Source organism: Sander lucioperca, chromosome 8 (assembly GCF_008315115.2).
Source record: "Sander lucioperca isolate FBNREF2018 chromosome 8, SLUC_FBN_1.2, whole genome shotgun sequence".
NCBI lineage: Eukaryota > Metazoa > Chordata > Actinopteri > Perciformes > Percidae > Sander > Sander lucioperca.
Genome location: NC_050180.1, coordinates 37,532,309 through 37,557,557, shown reverse-complemented (window position 1 = coordinate 37,557,557; position 25,249 = coordinate 37,532,309). Strand labels below are relative to the sequence as shown.

The following is a 25,249-nucleotide window of genomic DNA, read 5'->3' as shown; positions in this document are numbered from 1 at the left end:
CAATGCATTGTTCCTCCCCAGGAGAGCTAACAGTTACAGCCATTGTGCAGCAGTGAGGTTTGCATAATATGAACACACTGCCTGTCCACATTCTATTAGGCTTCCTCAGTGTGGGTGTAATAATATGGACAAATGACATGACTGAAGCCTGTCTTGTCTTTACTTCCTGCTGTGTTTGTTGGTTCAGGTGAACTCTATGGTGCAGAAGTATGCTTCATGCTGTGGGCTCCCAGGGTTACTTACTCAACACTAAAAGCTGGCTCACCCTCCCACATTTTCTCCCCTGCTCCTCCCCTAGGAGCAGTGCTAAATTTAGCAGGCCTCAAAATGGTTTGGCAAGTTCTTATTGAGTTTGCACCCCACAAATGTCTCTCTCTCTCTCTCTCTCTCTCTCTCTCTCTCTCTCTCTCTCTCTCTCTTTCTTTCTTTCTTTCTTTCTTTCTTTCTTTCTTTCTTTCTTTCTTTCTTTCTTTCTCTCTCTCTCTCTCTCTCTCTCTCTCTCTCTCTCTCTCTCTCTCACTCTCTCTCTCTCTCACTCTATCACATTGTGTCTTGCTCCCTCTCCTTCTTTTCTCAGTAAAGGCTTGTCCGTGAGTCAACCGCGAGCATCGTATGAATTATTGAACCAATGATAGAGCCCTCATGAATTATCTAATCGTGTGTCGCCCGGCAGAGCAGGGCAGCTCAGTGGATACATCTCATCTTGAACCCTCGGTGTCAGTACCACCTAGACCTCAGTGTGGGTCTGATAATAGAACAGGCCCAACTCAGACACAAACTCATGCACCACACACACACACACACACACACACACACACACACACACACACACACACACACACACACACGTGCAGTTATTGCAAAATTCAAATGGTTATTAATAAATATAAAAGTGGATTTCAACATGGTCAGTTTGGCAGTAATTACATACTGTATATATTCATATACTACTCCATAAACACTCAGACCTCCACCTCCCTCCTCTGATTAATGCCCTCCCGCGTATTGATCGTTAATCGCTAAATATTGGAGAAAGGCTTTTACAGCCTTGAACATTTTAAGTGTGTTGCTGTTGATGGCAGGTAGCCTTGATATGCAGAAAAGCAGGTGTTTACTGAACACTGTATTGACTACTGATAATGGCTTCACCAACACTCTAGAAAGATATATCAGGTCTATTGCTGTAAGTACATTGAGAGCAATGAAAAACCAGTGTCAAATTCCTTTTATGGGTTTACATTAGAGCTGCAAAGATCAATCAATTATTTGATTAGTTGTCAACTATTAAATTAATCACCAACTATTTTGATAATTGATTAATCTGTTCTCTGATTCCAGCTTCTTACATGTAAATATCTTTTTAGTTTCTTCACTTCTCTATGACAGTAAACTGGATATCTTTGACTTGTGGACAAAACAAGACATTTGAGAACGTCATATTGGGCTTTGGGAAAAATCATTTTCACCATTTTCTGACATTTTATAGACCAAACAACTAATCAATTATTCGAGAAAATAATCGACAGATAAATTGACAATGAAAAATATTTGTTAGATTCAGCCACACATACTTGGCCCACATAGCTGCAACACACTGTCATTGCTACACACTACTGCCATTACTGCACACAGCAGCAGGGGACAAATATATCCTAAAAGCACAGCATGCCTCGTGTTTGATACATAGCCTGTTAAAATTGTTCTTCTTACGACACATGTTCCTCCGACTGAGCAGAAGATCTGATTAGACTTTGAGCATCCTTCTGTGTAAATAAATGTGCATATTAATGGGGAAAATTGGATTTTATTGAGATGACAGCTGAGAATTCATATCAAAACCACCCTGGTGTTATGTGGAGAGAATTTGTTGATAGGCGAAGAAAACATATTGATTGATGTCAATCATTTTCTTAGCGGAGCATTAAACCAGAAGTAGCCGGCTCAGCCGACGGAGGTCTTTAATGGGCCTGCTTTATGGGCCTCACAGTGCTGAAGCAGCGCCGATCATCCGGGTAATTTTATACGATGAAGTTGAACTTTTTTGGCTTCATGTGCCACTAAGCAACTCTCATAGGAATGAACGGGTGGATTTTACAGTTTTTCTCCGTCGCTTTGGTACATTTCTCTAATCATTCTTAACATAGGTAGGTAGGTAGGTAGGTAGGTAGGTAGGTAGATAGATAGATAGATTGAGAATGGTGAACTACTGTGTTTGTGCTGGGTGTAAAAACTCCACCCAAACAGGACACAGGATCCATGGCTTCCCTATGAAGGACAAGGCAACCCTCAGACAGTGGGTACAATTTGTCTGTGTTAGGCGGGCAAATTTTTCACCAGGACACTTCACCAACTCTCCACTCATTCTCCTCGGACCATGTATTTAATTAGCTTTGACGGCCATCAGTTCTCTGCAATTCCTCATTCGCCCTCTCACGTCTCACAGGTTCGAAATTATACGGCTGCGGGCCATCGTACATGTTATCAGTGGTTCTTGCCACCTCTTCCTCATCCCAGTCAGTCGCCTTCTAGTACTAGGCTGAGGCTAGTCTCCCCAAAGTGACGTCATCACCGAATTGCATTAAAAATAAAACCTGCTAATACCAAAAACGACAAAAACTGGGCTTTAACACCATTTGGAGAATTCTTTTAAATGATATACATATCTTGAGTGCTTTATGTACCCATTAATCGACAGTGGTCGTTAACCTGCAACATGCGCTTTAAAGCATGTAAGCATGTTCTAGGTGAAACCCAAAATACAAGTATGGACCTAAAAATGAGCATTGAGGGTTTTTTTCCAGGTTAAACATTAGGTGTTTTACTGAGAACTCTGGGCTGTGGCTGATTACTTTGTATCCAGGACACTGTGTTAACTCCTGTATGTTATCCAGGTCGTCGTCTGATAGAGCAGCTGTCACTTTATTCTGACTGAAGAGAATGAAACACAGGAGAATTCAGGATTGATCAAGTGTCGAAACGTGGCCAATGATGACACAGCAGCAGCACCTGTCTGCACTTTGCTCCGTGTGTGTGTCTGGAACAGAAAGCACCTCACTACTCAAGCACGACAGCCGCTTTCTGGTTACCATGCCAACCACAAGGGCTGTCCATGGTGGAGCATGCTCAGTTTGGCTCCCTTCCCTGTAACAATAGCCAGTGAGAGGGCTCACTCACACACACACACACACACACACACACACTCTCTCTCACACACTCTACTCCAGCTCACTGTGGGAGCGAGACAGAGAGGAGAGGCTGCCTGCTGCGCTGCGGAGCTCATAAACGCACGCTGACCAACAAACACACACTCTTTCAATAACAAAGGTGAGTACACAAACCTGCAAATAGTACTTTGAATTTCCTGGCTTTTATTTCCTTGTGGTGAGGAGTTTGTAGCATCAGTAGCTTCGCCTCTCTGAAGGAAAGAGCTGCAGAGTGGAGACAGTTGTTGCTGGTGGAAAAACTAGAGATAAAGAGGAAGCATGTGCTCTGCTTTGTGAGTGACAGGACTGCATGCATTCTCTCTTTTTTATCTTTTAAATCATTTTATCAACAGCATCATTGTACTCAAATCCCCCTGTTCCAGCTTGGGGCTACAATTTTCTTGTCTTATTATGAATGGTGAAAGCAGGTTTATTCTGCTCAATCGGAGGTGTAGTAGTTGACAAAGCAGGGATCGCTCAATAATTCATGTAGCCTTGTATGGAGGAAAGTCAGAAGATGACAGCAGGTGTAATGTGATGCTTTGCATGGACACAGATAGCTCTTTTAGGCTCTGACAACGCAGCTCAGTTTTACAACCTTCTGCTTGCTTATCCAGAACCTCATATTGCATGTAAAGCATTTTTAAAGCCTGTTATTTGTACGTTCAGTTAACCTGCAGATATAGCTCAAAAGGTGAAAGTGTCTCCTAGAAGAAAAAAGGATGAATAGATTCAACCTGGTCTAGTTGCTCAGTCTTCTCTGAAAATGTTATATGAGCTGCAGGTAGAGGGAATGTGAGGAGCTTTTCCTCATGTCTGGCTGACCCTCTGAAAAATCTGTACGTGTATGTGGTCCATGTGTGAGTGTGTATTAGGGGTGGTCAGCGTGAATAATATCTTTGATATTATCCTGTAGTCTTGCCCCATTTCTCTCTGAGGCTCCCTTAGAGATTCACACAGAGAGAGAGGGAGAGAGTCACCGCCCGCATCCCACAAGATTAATTGTTGTGGCTGATAAATTCCTCGTTGGTCGATAGTGTATTCCTCCGCAGCCGGCAAGCCCCTTGTGTTTGTGCGTGTGTGTGCTATTGGGTGTTCACAGAGCAGCATGACTATCAACCAGCTCTGTGGACTCGTATGTAAACTAGAGGTGCACCCAGGGCTGGGTGATGTGGTTTGAATCAATATGATATTATGAAATACAATCATTTTCACTTAATATGCTATATATTGCTATATGACTGTATAGCTAATGTAATTAAAAATCCTAAATAATGTTCCATTCAATAAGATATTATTTACTGTTACTCATTACATTGAACAAAAAAACAACAAACCTTTTTTTTTTTTTAGTCACTTTGTTAGTTATTTTAAACTACAATTTGCTTTAACTCCTTATTTTAAAACCTAGTACAGTAAAACAAAACAGGTAACACTTTACTTGAATTCCCATATTTCACATTTATAAGCATAAACCTTTAAAAAATGGTTTGTCTCTAACAGTTGTTTATTTACACAATTAGTATACAATGAGCAGCGATATCATTTCTAGGGAGTCACGTTTGTGTTCACCTGATGAATGCAAGTCCAATATCCACTCTCTGTTTAGCTGGTCTCCACCAACTCCTGAGACAAATATCTGGCTCTGTAGCTGCTAAATGCTCTAAATCCAGTATGTTCCCCAGCTAGATGCTAGCTGTGTCTGTCTGCTGTTTGGTGCTGAGCAGGAAGTGTACAGTTGGTTTATGAGAGCTTGTTTGACAAAAACAGCTGCCTGCTGCTGATGAGAGTTGAGACTGAACCAAACAGTAAATATGCTCTGCAGAGCTCCAGAGTTGGTTAGATAATTATACTTTATATCTCTGTGGGTTCATCACTAAGAGTGATTTCACATTAGTCATTTGACTCATTGTTTATGTAAATATATTGATCACTGGAGTTTTAAATGCTTAATTGTTTCTGTTTCGATTGTTGTCTGCTTAATTTTCTGTTAATCTAATATTCAATTAATCGACTATTTAATTTCTAGTATAAACTATAAATAGTTTGATCCTGTCTGCTTCTTATGGGTCACCTGTCTAGTGCCTGGAGGAGGAAGACAATGCCACACCACGCTAGCTGCAAACGGACCAATAAGACACAAGAGGAGGGTACACATGGAATGATGGAGAGAAAAGCGAGTAGGAACAGAAAATAGAGAGTTGTAGAGTGATAGATGGCAGACAGGGAGAGCGAGTGAGAGGCACTCTTTCACCCTGCGGGAAATTGGAAAATAAATTGAGTTGACACAAGCAGGTTTGCATAGCAATGTTGATGCTGGGGAGTGGGAGGGGAGAGGTTTGGACTCGGGGCTTAGAAGGTTCATGCGAGGCTAATTCTCTCTGTACCCACCGGTTAGGACCACCAAATGGCTTCCTGGGGTTGGTAATTAGGAATTTCCATCTGCCATTGATAAAAAGATACAGTCCAGTGTGGCTGGCACTTCAGCAGCCTTTGTGTCTAACTAAATTGGCACTTCAGATTGTGCTTTGGTATATTTTAGTCAAAATGAGTAACAGGAATTCTTCTAGCAACAATTATTTTGAGTCTGCCTGCAGAAGGATTTCAGCAGGTGTTGGAGCATCTAGTGGGAGTATCTTCTGTATGGTGTTGGGCAGAATATAAAGTGGCACCCAGTGTGGGTTGTCAAGTTTGATTTTCAGAGCGTAGAGTGTTATGATGGCTTCACTATTACAAGGGACAGCATCTCTTCTTAATCTTCTTGTTCTTTGTCTTTTCTTTGTCATTGTTGTCTTCTTCTCCTTCCACTCTGTGTTAGTCAGATTTTGGAGAGTTTAAGGACAGACAGATTTTATTTGTGGCTTTAACCACTGAGTATCAAAAACTGTAAACTACTGAAAGTTAGTCAGATTAGTGTGCTTTACTTATTTATTGATCACATACAGTAGTTTCTGATTTAAATCAAATGGCTATATTTAATTAAATTGCTGCTGCTGTTTAGACATTTCACACTTTGGCTCATATTGTTAAAAGAGAAAAGGGGGGAGAAAAACATAATATGAACGTAATTCCTGGGAAACTGAGGTGCAAAGTAACAAAAGTATTGTTTTAGTATGTGCACCAAAACTTTGGTTATGTATCGGCACTAAAATGAAAAATTCAAACAATACCCAGCCCTAGAGAAGATGCACACAATTGCATTTCGTAATATATTACACTTGCACACATGCACATAGTGTAAATACACACACATACATTATAGAGTTCACAGCCTTTGAGTGTTGATGCTTGTAAATCAGGTCCCTGTAAACCGTGGTGACAGTTGATCAATGGCTCTCCATCCCTCCTCATTCCCAATCCCAACACCCACCTTCCCTCCTCTCCCGCCATGCTGCTAATCATCACATCCCTCCAGCTCTGTCCTTTCATCACTCTCATCCCTTCTTCTCCCATCCCCTGCTCTCCCCTTACCCTTTTCCCTCATCTTTTTTTGTCATCTGAAATCTCTCCTCTCCTCTTCGCTCCTCTCCTCTCCTCTCACCTCACCCCATACCTTTTAAGACAATTACTGTACAAGCATGTCCTTGGCTTCTGGAGGAGAAAGAAGAAGGGCTTTTCCCTTTCATCTCCCCTCTTTTATTTCACTCCCTCCTCCTCTTTCTCTCTTTTGGTGTGAGTCATCCAAAATGCCTTTAGCAGATACAGATCCTTATAGGCGTCTGTAGGAGCCAGTCCGTCAATAACCAGGCCATGATGTCTCTGTGATAGATCCTTGTTAAAGCCGACAATGAGCGTACAAGAAAGGCCTTTTTGAAAACATTGACACCTTCTGAGCAAGGTCAAGGGGCAGCATTGATCCAGAGAAAGGAGGCGAACACATGGCTGAATTTGAAAACAATTGGTTTAGTATTGAAGTAGTTTTTTCATTTTACAGTCATAGATTATTTTTTCAGTAATATGACCACATATGTTTTTAGAAGTGACAACTTTTAAGTCAACTCTACTTCTTCAAGACTAGGGTCTCTCTTTTTTTTTTTTTTTTTCCCCCCGAAGAGGCTCTTCGGTTTCGGCAAGGCATCAATGAAACATTCTCCTCTTCTATTCACTTTTATTCATGACAGTAAAGGATTTATCCTGGGCAGCTGCCTGCGACCCAGCAGGTAAATAAAACACAGCAGAATCTATTTATTCTTTTCTTGAGTGACAGGCTGGTTTAAGGAGATGCAGAAGGGCTTTGATGGGATAAATTAATGATTTTTGTTCTTATTTCTCTCCCATCGTCAATCTCTATTTCTCTTTCCTCCGTCCACCCTTACCCCTTCTTATCTCCCTGTCTCCGTTCATTCCCAGAGAAGGGAGTGACTCACGTAGCCATCTGCTGCCCAGCAAATCCTCTCCTACCTTATTACCCTCCTTTTGTTTATTAACGCCGCCCCTGGGACGACAGTGATACCTCTGTCTCATCTATCTCTTTCTCTGCTTATCCCTCTCTCCTATCACCGACAACTCTCCTCCTCCTCTGTTCAGTCAGGCTTTTATCATGTATTCCTCTTACACTCCCTCTCACCTCCTCGGCTGAAGTCATCTCTGCACGCGTTGCTTCCCTTCATTTCACCTGATATTGTTTTTTCCTCTCCTCATCTACCTTTTCCTCCTAGGAGACAGAATGTAGGAATGAGGTCAGACACTGTGTGTGTGTGTGTGTGTGTGTGTGTGTGTGTGTGTGTGTGTGTGTGTGTGTGTGTGTGTGTGTGTGTGTGTGTGTGTGTGCGTGCGTGCGAGCATATGGATATGAATGTGAGCAGACTGTTGATGTTTTGTTGATATAGGTGTTGTTGTTGCTGATGTCATTATGATTCCCCGCAGAAATGACAAGAGACAAATGAAAACACCCTGTGGGCAGGTGTGTGCGTGTGCATGTGTGTGTTCATGTAGACTGAGCACAAACATTGGCCTTGCCAAGTAATTAGAGCCAGAGACCGCAGCAACAGTTTCAACTGTTTAGGCTACTGTGTTTTCCTGTATTTCATATTGTTTATGTGAGGAGAAGAAAATAAGATTTTGGCCTGAACGTGGGCAGCAAGATGACTCTAAAATGTTTATCTTTCTTGACTAACAAAACATTTTTAAATATTATATATATTTATTATCTAATAAGTTGGCCAGCTACTTCATTTTTGCCACGTATCACACATATGAATACAAAATACTGCTGCAGTACTTAGTAAACATAAAAAAATTAGGGCTGTCAGCATTAACGCGTTAATCGCGATGCGATTAAGGGCCGAGCATAATGCGTTAATTTTTTTTAATCGTATTAATCGCATGCCGCCATTTATTAATTTATTTTCACTTCACTCGGCTTTGCGTCGTGCCTAACAGGCTACTATTTTGCCGTACTTCCTCGTAACACATCCTGCTGCTGCAGGAATAGCAACGCGGATTTCGGTGCCTCATTCTGGTGCCACTGATATGCCTGCACTTCTCTCTGATGCTCTGAAACAGACGTTACAGGTAACAGAAACATTGCTGCATGTGACGCTAGTTAACACTACACTCGACAGCAGCTAACGTTAGCCTACCGCTAGCTAGTAGCTGGATTAAACACGGTTACAATGCTGACAGCTAACGCTAAACGGTGTAAAGTTTGTCTGTATTTTACTGTAGAGGATTCCGACACCGGGATGTAACAATCTGCAGCTGCTGTTGTTGGAAAAACACAGACGGTGCGTTCAATGAAGCTGGTAATTTACAGCCTCGTGGTGCATTCAAAGTTGTTGTTAAATGCCCTTTTCCCATCTGGTGGTTGTTTTTGTCATTCAACAGCTATTTACTAGTGAAATAAGTTATTGTTATAGTGATTACATTATTATTAAACATTTAATTTTGACGATATGGCCTTATCAATAAACAAGCCATTCTTTAATGTCGCCAACTGTTTAGTACCCTTCTTTTTTTTAACTTTCTTAAAAAGTATTGGTTCAGGCACCGTTAAGGCACCGGTACCGTTTTAAAAGTACCGCTTTAGCACCAGTATCTAAACCAAACAATACCCAACCCTAATATTGACTCTAGATTCAAATGTGTGACTAGATTAAATATATAATAAACAAATACAAATCTTAAAATCAAGTTCATAAAGTCATTTTCTTTGCATTCATTTGATTCCCAATCAAGATACACTGGTAAGAATTGCTTTCCATTGGTAATATGTACTTAAAAACAGTTCTGAAATGCAAAATAATAGAATTTTAATCATGTGATAAAACATGCGATTAATCGCAATTAACTATAGAAATTCAACGATTAATCGTGATTAAGAAAATGTAATCATTTGACAGCCCTAAAAAAAAAATACAACAAGACATCATCATAACATAACATGACATATACACAAAGCCAAAAGGAAGACATCATTCATAACATAGCACCTACATAATTTAAAATAAGTAGTTTAAATAGTTTTTATTGAACTGTAAATAAAAAGGTACATCTAATATCAGTTTCTAACATGCAATTTCACTGTGGAAAATATAATTATTACAAAGAAGCTTTGAGAAGGCACCACAATAGAGTTGTAAAGGGATAGCAGTTATTTTGGGTATCAATTATTCCAGAAGTAAACGTCTGGTTAATTTTATTCATAAACAGTGTTAGCTGACTGACTGACACTTTCACAGTTTGGATAAAACCATCCTGGTTATATCAGCTGTGTTAGTTTTAAAAAAAATAAAAAGTCAAAGATACAAGCATGTGTACATAAAATAAAATGAAAGGTGAAATGTTTCTCCAAAAACATCCCAAGAACAAAATATTCTGTGGATGGGCTAACAGAAAGCCGAAGTTTAGGATTTTTTTTAGGTTTAAGATTCTGGATCAGTTTTGGATGAATTTGGTAACTACGGTGCCATATTTTGTCCTGATCTGTAAGACCTCACATTTTGAATTTGCTACATCTCTGATATATGCTTCTGACTGGCTTCTTAACTTTATAGCAACGTTGGCTGAGGTTCATGGCTATTGTAGTATTTGAGTCTTTCGCCATGCCAGACACACAGACAAACTGTGATGTCTCATAAACTCATTATACTCATTATAGTATAGTTAAATTATTCAGGAGACTCCTGTGTGTTGAGGAACATTGATAGAAAAGGACTTTATAGTGCGGAAAAAAACCTTCTGACTCTCTCTACTTCACAAGAAACTGCATGAATGAAAACTTGAGCATTTAAAGAAGATGATGAATGAATGATGAACGTCAAAAAGTGAAAGGATAAACAAACATAATGACAGTTTGTAGTGTATCTCAGTTTTAATGAACTGTTTGTGGTCTGGCGTGGATCTGAGAGTGTTTTGAAAGCTTTAAGAAACAGAGAATATGGAGGATGTTCTTCTGATTTGAAACGGTGCATCAGAGTGCTCTGCCTCTGGCAAGTGGCCTCATCCTGAAAACACTAACTCGTTATTTCTCTGTCTCTCTTTTCTTCCCAGCATTACACAAAGCTAAATATAGAGATTAGTCATTATATCACACTCTGTCTCTATCTGCCAGTCTCTCTTTCTCTCCTTCTGTCTCTCTTTCTCTCCTTCTGTCTCTCTTTCTTCTGGAACGAGACCCCCTGTTCATCATGCAGCAGTGATGAAGGGAGCGCTTCATTTCTACCCCTTAGGAGGAAAACATACATCACACAGTTGGAGCTTCATAAACTTGTTCCTGAAACATCTTGTTTGAAAATCAGACCTTTAAACTGTCACATGGGATTGTTATCACCACAGTGCAGCACTGATGTTAAAAGAGATGGATAGTTTGATCTTGTGTGTGTGTGTGTGTGTGTGTGTGTGTGTGTGTGTGTGTGCAGGCTACCTGTCTCTTCTTAAGGTTAGCTCTGTGTATCTGTTGTTATGGATGCAGCCACCAAGTTGAGTGAGAGATCAATAACCCTCCATTAGTCGATAGGAGGCTGGCGTGATAGAAAGCCATTTTGCTGATTGGGTGACAGAAACACACACACACACACACAAACACACACACACACACACACACACACACACACACACACACACACACACACACGCACTTACACACAGTCAGAGATTATGCCTGTTTTTATCAAGGCTTGTTTTCCTCTGTGATCACTGGGTAATTACATGGCTTGCTGTTTCATCAATTAAACATGAGCCACAATTGCAGTCTTCAATTGCACCAGATATTGACCACTGATATTGGACTTTTGGTTCCGGTTCATGGGGCACGTTGCACTCTGTTCAAACATTTTGCAATACTTTTTAGTTTTGTGCTAAAAAATCCTGTTTCAATATACTAATACAATAGCTTAATTACACATCAGATAACTTTGCCTCTGTGTGTTTCTCAGTGTAATTATGGATACTCAAAGCACCAAGAATGGAAGTGTGTGGGTGTGGGTGGGTGTGGGTGTGTGTGTGTGTGTGTGTGTGTGTGTGTGTGTGTCATTCTTTCTCTTAACTTGACTCTAATTGGACCTAGGTATCATTTGAAGGGTTTTGGTCCCTGCGTCAACAAAAAACCTGACTTTTGGTTCAGATACTAAAACGTAGGGCTGGATTTCGCAATTAAAGGTGCTGTAGGTAGGATTGTGAAGATCCAGGACTTAGCCAACAAATTTGAACATCAACAACTTCTCAGTCCTTCCCCCCCTTTCTGCTAAAGCCCAAAACGGTCTCCTACGCCCCTCCCCCCACAAGGGAGAATGAATGTGTGTGTGTGAGCAGTGATTGACACGCAGTTAGACACCCCGAATAAAATACTATAACATTAAAGAATGTCTGGTATAGATGGTCAAGGAAGAAATAAATACAATTTTTGGAACTGACGCTTTCGATACTTATCTACCTCTATACACAAGTACACTGCATTTCCAATTGCACTCAAGAGGATGACTCCAGGGCTGACTGAAAGAAAAAAATCTTGTTATTTTACACTAAGGCAGGTGGGCATAAAAGGGCATTCTCAATTACAATCACACCCTGGCACTTATGTTAGGAAATAGGAATTATGGATCAAACCACAAACATGACCTGTAATAAGATTATTGAATAATACAATAAACTGAAGAACACTATTTAAAATAACAACTAGATCAAGCATTATAATCCATATATCTCAGAGGAGTATCAGACCCTCCTTGTAGCATTTCAAAGCGCCAGTCTTTCCAGAGCACTTTATCTTTATTACATGGCCTCATATAACATGATAGCTCCGGTCATCATTTGCATGAATAGGCTCCTTTGAACGGTCTCTCCTCGGCGGAAATGACTCCCTCTTTTGTCCTCTTTGAATATGTGCAGAACTGCAGTGCTGCTCATGGAAAACCTCATGCAAGGTGTTTGCTCTCAGGTCATAGGCTGTCTGTATAATTTCATCTGCAACATTTCCACCTCCCAACACATGAAATATATGAATGAGACCAAGATGACCTGGAACCACAGAAGAAGTACACAACAGTGCAGGTTGTTTTGTAGGTACTCTTACTGCCATGCTATAGAGTGACTTATTTTAACATTTTGTAATAGAGCTGCAAAGATTAATCGATTAGTTGTCAACTATTAAATTAATCGCCATCTATTTCGATAATTGATTAATAAGTTTGAGTCATTTTTTATGAAAAAGAGAAAAAAAATCTCTGATTCCAGCTTCTTAAATGTGAATACCGTATGTTCTCGTTTCTGTTCACCTCTGTGAGAGTAAACTGAATATCTTTGAGTTGTGGACAAAACAAGACATTTTGTAGACCAAACAACTAATCGATTAATCAAGAACATAATCAACAGATTAATCGACAATGAACATAATTGTTAGTTGCAGCCCTATTTTGTAGTGCATGTAACTACATATTGAAGTAAGTGCTGTAAGAGACTTGAAACAGCTACTATTTTATTTGAACAAATGTAGCTTCTGTTTACTTGCTAGCAGTTTTCTTCTTCACTGCCTTGTTGGCGCATTACTATGTTTGTTAATGCCACTAACTGCCAATCAGCAGAATAGCGTGAATTCTTGGCGGGATGTGAATTGCACCGCTGCAGTGCTCGCATGTGCATGTGTGCATATTTTGTCATGCGCATGCACGACACAAGGAAAACCGGGACCAACTCTTAAAAGATTTTGCTCTATAGCAAAAACCCCTTTTAAGCAAGTTTAAGAAGGAGCATCTTCTCCTTCTCAGTATCACACGTAATGAGACAAGGCGAAATAGAAGTTACCAGGATGTAACTTCAGTTCTATAAGCATGTGAATAATTATAAGTATAGAACCAGCTTTAGCTTGTTGGTAAGTCAGAACCTGATGCACAGAGGAAATGAAAAAAAGAGCTTCATATTCTGATTTTAAGATTTAAATACCAATGTGACAAAAGAATATTTGAATATTGCAGGCCAGCCAAATGTTGTATGTATGTATATGTATTGCTGTGTTGCTAGGAAAGTGCAGCTTCAGGTACCAGTGAGAAACTAAAATATGATCCAGGAAGGTCAGTTCCGACTTGTAGATCCACTTGTAGAGGCACTGCACAGTGGTTCATGATACTATAAGACACAATTTTACAACTCTGGAAAGTTATAACAGTAACAATTATTTCATCTGTCTCAACAATCGGCAGGTAAACAACTGAATAGCATTGCTTTGTGGAAAACGTTTAGCCAGTTTCAAGCTTTTTACTGGAGCCTTTCGAGTCAGGACCCTCACTGTGCCGGTGTGGTCTGAATGAGGAGGACGCACCCAGTGTTGTTGTAGAAACAAATACAGTACATTTGTGTTTTAAAGTGCTCATATTATGCTTTTTGGATTTTCCCCTTTCCTTTATTGTGTATTATATCTTTTTGTGCACGTTATAGGTTTACAAAGTGAAAAAGCCCAAAGTCCACCCCAAAGGGACTTAACATCTTCCAGAGAAAACACTGTTCACAAACTGCTCCAAACAGCTCTATTGTAGTCCAGCCTTTACTTCTGTGACGAACGTGCGTCACTTTGTAACACAAGTTATAATGCTTGCCTAGCTGCTAGCATGGCATGCCCTCATGCTCTGCAACTGACAAGCTAGCAGTACTTACTGCGCATGTGTGACTCCAAACAAAGATGGAACAGAAGTGAGATGCCTCACTCTGTAGCTAAAACAGAGAGCTCAACACACAGGGTGAAAAGAGGATACTGCTTCCTGCTACTACTCGACAAGCCTTCATTTTAACTCTGCAGCTCAATGTAGGCAGTTTCAGATTCCTGCAGAGCCAAACTCTTAGCTGCTGTAGTAAACTGTCTCTACTGTACAACTCTATTCATCTCCCCAGAGACTTGTAGTTCATGCACATACCACAGTCATTCCGCCTAAGTAACTGCACTCATCCACACTTCCACCTTTGATGTTGCCCGTGCTCAGTGTCTCGCAGGCTCCCGCCCACTCTCTTTCCTCCCCTCCCTCTGATGAGACTGGTAGTGTAGGTGTTGCTGACAGTGCCCCCGGGTGTTGCCTCATTAACCCACATTTACTGGCTGATGGGAAACCTAGAGGAGGGTGTGTGGGGGGTTTCTGTGTCTGTGCATGTGGGAATGTGTGTGAGAGGGAAAAATGGAAATGTTGCCTTTGAAGAAACTCTTCAGCATCTGTATGCAAGAATGACAGAAGCTGGAAGCTGGGTTTTTTCACTTTAAAACCTTTTTTCCTAACTTAGATCACCCAGCTCCCTGTGTATTACAGTCATCGTCAATGCTAATGCTGTATTCATTTATGGATGGAAGTTGGAGCTTAAAAATGGGAAAGGCATCATTGCCTTTCCTGTGTGCATTCAAGCTCCCAAAGTGGGGAAAACATGTAGGCTGCTCACAAGCACCAGAAACGTTCAACTGACAATGATATAATGGCATACTGATTGATTAAAAGTCCACAGAAGTGTTTAGAAATCTAACAAATGTGTGCAGTATACTTTTTTGCCCTGATCCAACAGGATCCTGGATCTGCTCTTTTTTAATCTCTGCTTTTGATTTTAAAATTTCTCCTCCTGGTTTAAATTGACCAATTCCCCATATATCACAGTCCTTATCTTTGGTAGTGCATTAAAAGAGTACTCTGCTAATTCAGCGTTGCACTCTTAAAATATCATCAGACTCACGAAGGACAGTTGTTTTTTTAAAGTTTTAAAATCAATGTAACAGAACCAGAGATATTGCCTTTTTTTCTCATTACGCTCTTCTTACTCGCCAAAACCTGCATGACACCTACATTACCCACAATGCAAACTGACCATTCAGTTATGCTGGAGGCGGCTAATGTAGCCTTGAGCCTCTAACCTCCAAGGGGGTAAGCTTCTCCTCGGACCGCGAACCTCCTATGGTGCCATTTTGATGCTACCAAGCCATCACCTCCCATTAGCATTCCATTGACTGCCATTGATTTGGACGTCACTTTGACAACGAATAACTTTACATCTGAAGCGTTTAAATACTCTATTTGTCCATTGTTTATTTCTAAAGAAACACAACAATGTGTAAAAGGCTCCATTACCTTGTATCTCACGTTATGGCTCCGTAGCAGACGTTTTTGTAAAAATAGGCTAACGATTGTGTCATAACCACGCGACTTACTGTCGCATAGTAGAGGAATTACCATATAGTACAGGAGAAGCGCGCAGGCAGTTTCGTCTCACATTAGCTGTTTAAGTGTAATTACTAATGTTAACTAGCATTTTAGTTAGCAATAATTAGCCTGTGCCTATGTTATCTCCTAACATATACCTACACTCTCCGTCTCTGCTAGATTGGGAATGATTGAGATTTCTCTTGGCACAGCTACCAGAAGACTTACAACTTTCAGACACGTTGCTCACGTCACATTTACGTCGTCTCTCTCAGTTGGAGGCTGCGCAGTAACGCTCGGCGCTCACCGGAAAAGTGCTTCTAATATCCTTCACTGGTCTCCGTCCAGAGCAACGGGATCTGTTGGTCCATTCTTATATACTGTCTATGCTAACCTCAAGCAGAAATGAGCAGCGGGCTACAAAGATCTGTTAAGCTAACTTTTTTTTTTAGCTCCACAGATTCCTCCAGAATTTTTATCATTCTCAGTCTTCAGCTCCAACCGATGCTGACTCAAGTGACATCATTTGAGGCAATTTATCAGATTTCACTCTGCTCCCTCTGGAGCCACAAAATGCTTAATACAACTTATTTATTTTTTATTTGCACGCTATATATTTGCATTTGTTACTACTTTTGTATTGCAAGTGATGCACAGTAATTTTCCTCGGGATAAATAAAGTTTTATCTTATTTCTTTTTTTATCTTATCTAATTCAAAAGGTATCTACACATTATATCAAGTTAACCCTTTTCCAGTGTAACCATCAGTTTCTCCTGATATCCAAAACCCTGAAAGCACTTATGCTGATGAACCTCCAGTACACAATGTTGTCAGTGAGAAGCTTCCATGAGGCTCAGGTCCCAAAGACCAACCAGATGCTTTTTTCATTCCTCATCCTCATCTCTCTTTTTCTGCTTTCCTGATTTCATCTTCATCCCTCCTCACCTCCTTAATTTGCATTCTATCTCAGCCATTTAGTAAACTAATCCTTCAAGTAGCAGTTAATGTTCAGCCTCCACTGATCCACAAGAGCTCTAACCTCTCCCCTCTCCTCGGTCCATCCTCCTCCTGACAGGAGATGTAGAGCCACTTCAGTGTGTGTGTGTCTCTGTGTGTGTGTGTGTCTGTGTGTCTGTGTGTCTGTGTGTTTGTGTGTGAGCAATGGAGTCCCACAAGTCTCAGATGTAGAGAGATTTAGCTGGATGACTCATTGTCCTTGATTACAAATAAGGCTGGAATGTGAATATTACATAGTTTGTACAGTCCCTCCAGGATTTCGCGGTCGTTTTTTGAGATTGTTGCGGCCCAAAATGCCTGATTTCGCGGGAGCTTTTGTAAAATTGCAAAAAAAAATTTTTGTATAGTTCTTTAAAAATAAAAAGGAAACTTGGGGAGAATAAAATGACTGATTAGTGATTGGTTGAAGTCACGGGAAACTTCAGGTTATTGGTCAAATGTGCGGAAAAGTTGCGGTGATTGGTCAAAATTGCGAGTCGCACCAAATTTGCGGTGATTGGTTGAATTTGCGTGAATTGGCGCGATCGTGACATCGTGAAATCTTGGAAGGACTGTTTGTATTCATCAGTTAATTGTTTAGCTTACAAAACATCAACCACATTTTACAAATTCCCATGCTATCAAGTTCAAGTGATGTCTTAAAAGGTGCTCATTTTGGCAGGTTAACAAGATAATAAAGAAACAAACTTAAATATAAGAAAAGCAAGCAAATATTCTTGGTATTTTTGCCTGATATTAGGACATTAAAAATGAATTGTCAATGATTAAGTTTTACTTGACCGACTAACTAACTGATTAATATATAAATTGTAACAACAATAATTACAACAATAATATCTTAAAAAACAGTAATTATTTGTGTTTATGGCATTTATAAATGCTTACCAGCAAATGTAAGCCTATTTGAGTATTTTGATCACATATGTGCCGGAAATGTTAGTTGCAAAGCAACAATAATGTTACTCTGCTGGAGAAAGCCCTTCCCATCACAAATCCTCCTTGTATGCAGAAATCTATAATGATAATGGCAGTCAGGTCTTCTTATGTAAGACACTGCGGATAAGCATCTCAATCAATAGACTGCTGCTGAGCACAGATCACGCTGGGAGGATTGGAGCTTTATGTGGATAGACTTTCACAGGGATAAAGATGTAAACTGCAGGATTAATAGATGACTTACACACTGAGAGGCAGGCGGACAGGTAAGCTGTCAAACAGGCAGATTACTGATGCAAAACTGCAGGATACATATGTCACATATTTGAGATGTTTATGAGGTTTGTTTGGTTTTTATCTTAATCTGCATTATAAGTGACACTTTCTGTTTTTGCCATTCACTCCCTTAAAGATTTGGATGCATTTACATATATTTTTGCCCAAATCTGACATGTATAAAGTGAGAGTCCATTAAAGGAGATTCCACTCCCGCATGAGTTTTGTTTGTTGTCAGTGTCAAGAGAGTCACAGATCACACATATGAAAGGCCATTAACGATCCATCTATCTTTTGAGTATCAAACAACCTGTAAGATTGAAAGTAAAATATTTGAAGTTTTGTCCTTTTTACACGTCTTCTATATTTTCTTTTTCCTTTCTCTCTTCGGTAAAGCACCTTGCTGCTACAGTTCTAAAAAGTGCTTTAGAGAAATTTAGTTTACACACTCACTTACTTAGTCAGCTATTCCTGCAACACGATCCACTTCATCACTGTCCATAAGCTCGCTCAGGATGTTCCAAACAGTTATAGATTTTCCAAAACTATTTCTAAATATTTTGCCAAAACTACTATGAGTAGCAAAATGCTGAACATAAAGATATACAGCGAAAAAGTGGATTATACTGTAAAAGGTGTTTAGTGTTTTAAGCCCCCAACGTCGTCCACTAAGATTAGGCAATGGTTAAGGTTAGGGTTAGGTGCCTTCAAGTCGATGGTCGCAGCGCTGCCTTGAAGTCGACGTTGGGGGTTGCAAAGTTTCTGTGGTGACATTTTGCAAAGAAACTTTTTAAAACCATCTCTGCAGCTCACCAGGGATTAATGTACCCCAAAGTAGATTTTGGATGGAGTATCCTTTAAACCAGGAGTGAAGTGTTGAGATGTGGATGAGCAGTGACGGACTGGGAACAAAAAACGGCCCTGGCATTTTGCATTTGATGTAGACTATGACTTCATGACTTCTGAGCTGTTTCGTCACATGTCAAGCCTTCTCACCTCACCGCCTTACATTTACGCTCTCTGCACCCTCAGTCACAGTGTAAGTCACTGCTGGTGCAGGCTGTTGTTATTGTGGCTTCAGGGGCTCATAAAAGAGAAACCAGTTGGCCGTATTTCAGTGTTCGCCGGTGGCCGTCTTCAGGCTCGCTGTTGTGCCAAGTGAAATATCACAGCAGCCGCCGTGTTTGAGACCAGACTGCATGCCAGCACACAGTATGTGGACAGCAGTCTGCCATTTTCTGACATGCTGGCAAACAGTGTGTTGATGCACTCAAGCACATACACACCCTAACATTTGTAGTATTACCACAAGCCTTTCCTTTGACTTGACTTACAATACATTAAAATAAACTTAAAGCTACATTGACTTAGCAGGTGTACAGTATCTCATCGCCACTCATGGCACTGTTTTAAAATAGCTCAATTTTTTTAGTTTAGAAACCACCGGCCAGTGTAGCTAGAAGGCCAAATCGAAGGTAAAAAGACTAATTTAAATGCATTTGTCTGACTGTGTGTCCTTTCCAGTCTTGGCCTCACAGTGAGTTCTGGCATGTCTGTCACACTCCTGCTGTGCCTTCCAGCTGTGTTAAAGTCTTTCTGGCACACAGCACGGAGCTTCAGATTGAGACACCTGCTGAGCCACAGCACACATCAATGGGAGGTGAACATATTCATGCCATGTCGGTTTTAAGGGTGTTTAAATACTATTAACTCAAACCACCATGCTACCTGACAGAGTTCTGACTTACGTTGAGTCCTTTTACAGAATAACAAAATATCATTTTTGGGCATGTTTTCATGTTGTTAATATTCTGAATTGATTCATTCAGTGCCTCAGTTAAACTTTTTTATATATTATTAATTCATATGTTGTTTGTTGTGCATGTCATTGTTTATTTATGGAAGTCTGGGCTCTAAAATGTGATACTTGATGGTTGGCTACAAAACAGCAATGGAATCATAAGCGAGGTCAGGGAAGTAATTTTTGTATGACTAACCATAAATGCATCATTCCAGCAGAATGTAAACAGAATTGTCATGCAATGAAATACAAAGATATATTTTTGGGTATAGGGGCAATATATTTTATACAGTATATGGTATAAGCAACACTGTAAATTTAACACTTATATTCTTGTTATTGCGCTATGTTTTTCACAGCTGTATTCTTTTGGTTTCAGTCACTGTTTTCCCTCGTGGATCAGGATGTTTGTGTATGCAGAAGTAATTCTTGTGACAGAGAGCAGAATATGTTTACTTCTTGTAATATCTGTTTTTATGGAACCACAAATATGAGTATTGAGGTGTGTGAGGCTGAAAGACAGTGTGTGTGTATCTCTCTCTCTCTCTCTCACTTTGTTACACACACACACACACACACACACACACACACACACACACACACACACACACACACACACACACACACACCACAGCTGGATCAGACAGACAGAGGCGTGAGTCTTTATGTCTGTAGGAAACACTGGAGGTGTCAAAAACCATGGAGCACATTATTATCACCTCTTCTACCATTGCATATAGGATCTGAAAGACATTCAGCCATACACACTCACATTCACACACACAGATCAGTAATAAGAAGTGTGCACGGTCTGCTCAGAAACACTTCTGAGAGGATGAATGAAACGGGCCGGAACGGCAGGGAATTGGCTCAGTGATTTAAACGCTCGCCGGATAAAAAGAGAGAGATAAAATAAATAAATAAATGGGTCACTTCAGTCAGTGCCGATTACCAATTTATCATTCCCTCTCTGAAAAGCTCAGTTTCAGTGGGATTGTCAGAGCGGGGTTATTCTGTGAGCAACAGTGGGCAAAGTGCAGCTGAAGAACTGAGCTAATTCAGACTCTCAAAATCTGTTTTAAATCAACAGATCTGATGACAAACAAAATGTAAAAGTGCAGTTATTGCAAAATTCAAATGGTTATTAATAAATATAAAAGTGGATTTCAACATTGTCAAAATGGAGGATCCCCTGGAAGTGCTGTCAATCATCTAGCACTTCTGGGATGGAGGAGTGTGTGGAGGAGGGTGGGGGGAGGGGTTCCAGTTCTATAGTGACAGTCACTTGTCAAAGCTTTGGATGATGCAGCCACAGCACTCTCCATCCCCTGGAGGGGAGATGGGGGTATTAACGTCAGAGAACACATGATCTGAGCTTTGAATGACAACATTTTATTTCTCATTGTGTGGCTGAAGATGTTGAAGTGGTGGATGCAGGTTTTAGTGGAGCAGTCATGTTTAAAGAGGAGGTGGGGATCATTCTTGTTTGTTTTTTTTGTGAACTGATTATTCATAATTTCCAGTCTGAGCTGTGTCTGTAAAGCAGTTCACTCTCTTTTGTTTTATTTTAGGCCTGCTGGCCTACATTACATTCATGTCTGCTGTGATGTTGTGTGTGGAATTTGTATTGTTTATCTCATTGCTTTTATACTTTATTTTGAAACGCAACTTGACGTTGAGTTTGAACGTGTTGGTTTCAGTGAACTCATTGTGTTTTTCTTATTTACAGTGTTTTAAGGAAACAACATTTTTTTTTTGTTCTGTATGTATGGTGGTACCTATGGTGTTTTACTGCTGCAGCTGTTTATTTTGTTTCATATATCTTATTTGAAAGGGACCATTCACAACACATATTTGCACCAGATTTATTTATTTTTTTATTATTTAATAAATTGTTAGCAGTAACAGCAATGTATGTATATATATTAAAATAGTGTTGTATTTAATTTTTTATTTGACAGACACATTTTTATTTATGTTATTTTATGTCATTTTATTGGGGTTTTTTTTTTTTACGACTGGCACACTTCTAATTTAATTAAATGTAATAAAATTTTAATTTATCTTAATTTTCTTTAATTTTATGTTATTTATTGAGCAGGTACAAATGTCAAATTTAGTTTATTTTATTGTTTTCTTTATTGTTTATTTAAAAGGTGCAATTGAACTAGATTTGAATAAAACAACTTTTCCTCTGTGGTCTCCTGGGCAGGCACCACCAGTATTTGTTTCCTCTCTTACTGAATAATTATCTGCAGGCTGTTTTAAAGAAACCTGTGACTGATTCAACACACACACATTATTGTGGCCAAGCTCTTGGCATGATGTGTGTAATCTGCTACTGTCTCCTGACAGAAAAACACTAATTATGTAATTGACTCAACATCTAATTCAATCTGCGAAAGGAGGACACGGTTTGTTTTACAGTATCAGGGTACAGCTGCTATTCAAGCCTCAAGTCTCTGTTGCTCTGTGTGTCTCCTTGTCTCACAGAGTGAAAGGCAGCAGCACTTGGCACAACAATCATCTCCACTGTGGTAGTTTGTTGTTATGTTCAGCTCATTGATTGATATGCTTTTTCCTTCTTTTTCTTTCTCTTTACTTGTAGCTTAAGGCCACGTCTGTCTGGCTCGGTGGAAAATCCAGACAGATCGCTGTACTAAGAGGAGACTGAGCAGAGGGAGCCGGGCACTTTGGGATCTGATCCAATGACCTGTAGGAGGAGAGAAGCAGCGAAGAGGCTTGATTAAAATGGGGTAGGTTTAGGAGATCAGACAGCACGCTGCACGAACTGCTGGCTGCAACAGGATTTGCTTCCAAACCTGATCTCTGCAACACGATGCTCACTGTTAGATAACCTCTGCCCAGTCAGAGAGGAGGGGAGATAGCAAAACAGACACTGACTTACATATAAGATCACACTGATAAAAATATGCATAGACAGAATTACACAGCAACAGTAGAGCCTTATGCAGGCCAAGTTCTTCCACAGCAAACTGGGAAAACCATTTCTTTATGGATCTGGATTTTAGCACTGGGGCATTGTCATGAAGAAACAGGAAAGGCACAAACAGAAACTGTTACCACAAAGTTGGAAGCATACTATTGTCTAAGACACCAGTGTATGCTGTAGCATTAAGATTGAACTTCATTGGAACTAAAGGGCCTAGTCTAAACCATAAAAAACAGTCCAGAGGCCAATAGTACACAAAACAGAGGTGTCCACACACTTTTGGCCACATCACTTTAAATTTAGTGAACAATATAATACACAAACTGACTTGTTAAGATGGAGGTTTGTAAGTTTAGTTAATAATGGAGACACTCTGACAGTAAATCCGAACACATAATTGATTTATTTCCTTATTGTAATGCTGTACTCCACACACTCTGCCATCATATCTGGAGAAACCAGCCCCTGTGCATGCTGGGACATGGTGGCTGATTTACTGTCCTGCTGGTAGGGATGAGTTATTTCTCAGTTAGCTCCTGTGACAGAGGGAGCAGAGAAAGCGCGGACCTCCAGAGAGCCTTTATACTGGCAGTAATTCAACCAGAGAAAGGCAGAGAGAGAGAGAGGCACAGGCATGCTGAGCAGCATGCTGCCTGCTATTCAGACACACACATTCATGCTAATTAAAGCCCAATTCCAACATATCAGCACTTTTTCTCCAATCCAAACTATGCACACACATATTTGTGACTGCCAAACAGAATAACAGAGGCCAAGTGCTCAGTCAGTTTCAGGGTCCAGGAAACCTTAAGGTGGTCTTCAAGATGATAAAACTGATCATAGAAATGAAGACATTCTTCATTCACTCCTATACAGAGCAAAGGCAAGAAGCATATTAAAAGCTATTATTTAGTCAGGCATAATAATGGTTATACACCGATCGGTTTTGAGCTCACAGGGTCTTCATAATAATGGACAAATGGGATGGAAGATAAAATGTCAGATATTTTTCCTCACCGTTTTATAGCATGGTAGGCATTCCTTTAATGTCTCTGGTCTAATTAGATCATCTTGGGGAATGTTGCAAATTAGTGAGCAAGATTTATATGCTTAATATGCAATATTGGATTTTTTGCCATACTAGTGGCTCTTTGGATGGCTATGTCAGACGGACAGCCCACGCATTGATCTATGATATTTTGTGCAAACCGTCTTGGTCACTAGAAGATGAATCCTAATGACTTTAGTGATCCTAGCATGTTGACATTTGTGTTTTTTTGTGAAATACCTCAACAACTATTGGATGGATTGCCATTGAATTTGGAACACACATTCATGTCCCCTTCAGGATGAATTGTAATAATTGTAGTATTCTTCTGACGTTTTACCAGGCCTGAAATGCACACATGCAAACAGGACCTATACACATGCATTAAATGGAGAGATGTCAGAGCGAGGGGGCTTCCCATGGACAGGCACCCCAAACAGTTTGGGGTTCAGTGCCTTGCTCAAGGGCACCTTGGCGTTGCCCAGGAGGTAAACTGGCACCTCTCTAGCTACAATACCAGTCCATGCTCCATACTTGAACCAGCGGCCATCTGGTTTCCAAGCTAAGTCCCCACAGACTGAGCCCCCCAAAAAACTAATGGCGTTCCCATCAGCCTCAGCTGTACTTTGTGTTTAGTGCTAATTAGCTAATGCTAGCTAGTATCAGCATGCTATGTTGTCTCTTTGAGCATGTGAGTATTTAAGTCAAAGCTCCACTGTGTCTTAGTACAGCCTCACAGAGCCGCTAGCATGTCTGATGACTCTTAAATAAATGAGATGAAGTACACTGATTTGTCAGGTATTTCATTCACAATATTAACAAAAAACTGACATCCCTGTTTGGTTTTTGTATCCATAAATAGTTTCCAGATTCCAAAATCCTAGATACAGGAGTAAAAATGGTTCCATCACATAACCAAATGTCCAAAGTACAAAATTCAAAGAAAAGATACAACAGTAAAGATATGAAAATATGAATATAATGAAGATTATAAAATAAAAGCCATACAAATCATCTCATGCAGTATGACTCAAACCCATCATAATAATTAAGGGTAAGCCTGCCTTAAGACTGAAACCAACGAAGCGTTAGTCGATCTGTCAGGACCACATATGTGGGTGAGTCAAAAGTAAACTACAGTGTGTGTGTTCACGGTAATGAAGGAACATGTCACCCAGTGTAACAGTGTGGCTCGTTATTTTTTATAGTTTTTGGACAATGGAGCTCTGTAACACTTTTCTTTTGATGTGATTCTTCTTGATGTTTTTCAATGAATTGATTTCCTTTGAGTGTCCTCAGTGTTTCACTTTAAAACAACACATTAATGTTCTTGGTTTTAGTTTTGGGGAACCATTACTTAATTAATAAACAGCCAACAAATGTCATTTGAGGGATACCGTGCTTGGTTTGT

At 40.0% G+C, this 25,249-nt stretch overlaps 1 protein-coding gene across 2 annotated transcripts in view; it reads left to right on the top strand.

Moving 5' to 3' along the window:
* The window catches only part of si:dkey-91i10.2 (uncharacterized protein LOC555224 homolog), a 59,545-nt gene that overhangs the window by 16,680 nt on the left and 17,616 nt on the right, over positions 1–25,249 (top strand). For both annotated transcript variants that reach the window (XM_036004198.1, XM_036004197.1), the window contains exon 2: positions 22,446–22,593. The gene's annotated coding sequence lies outside the window, so the exon portion shown is untranslated. The remainder of the gene's footprint in view (positions 1–22,445; positions 22,594–25,249) is intronic.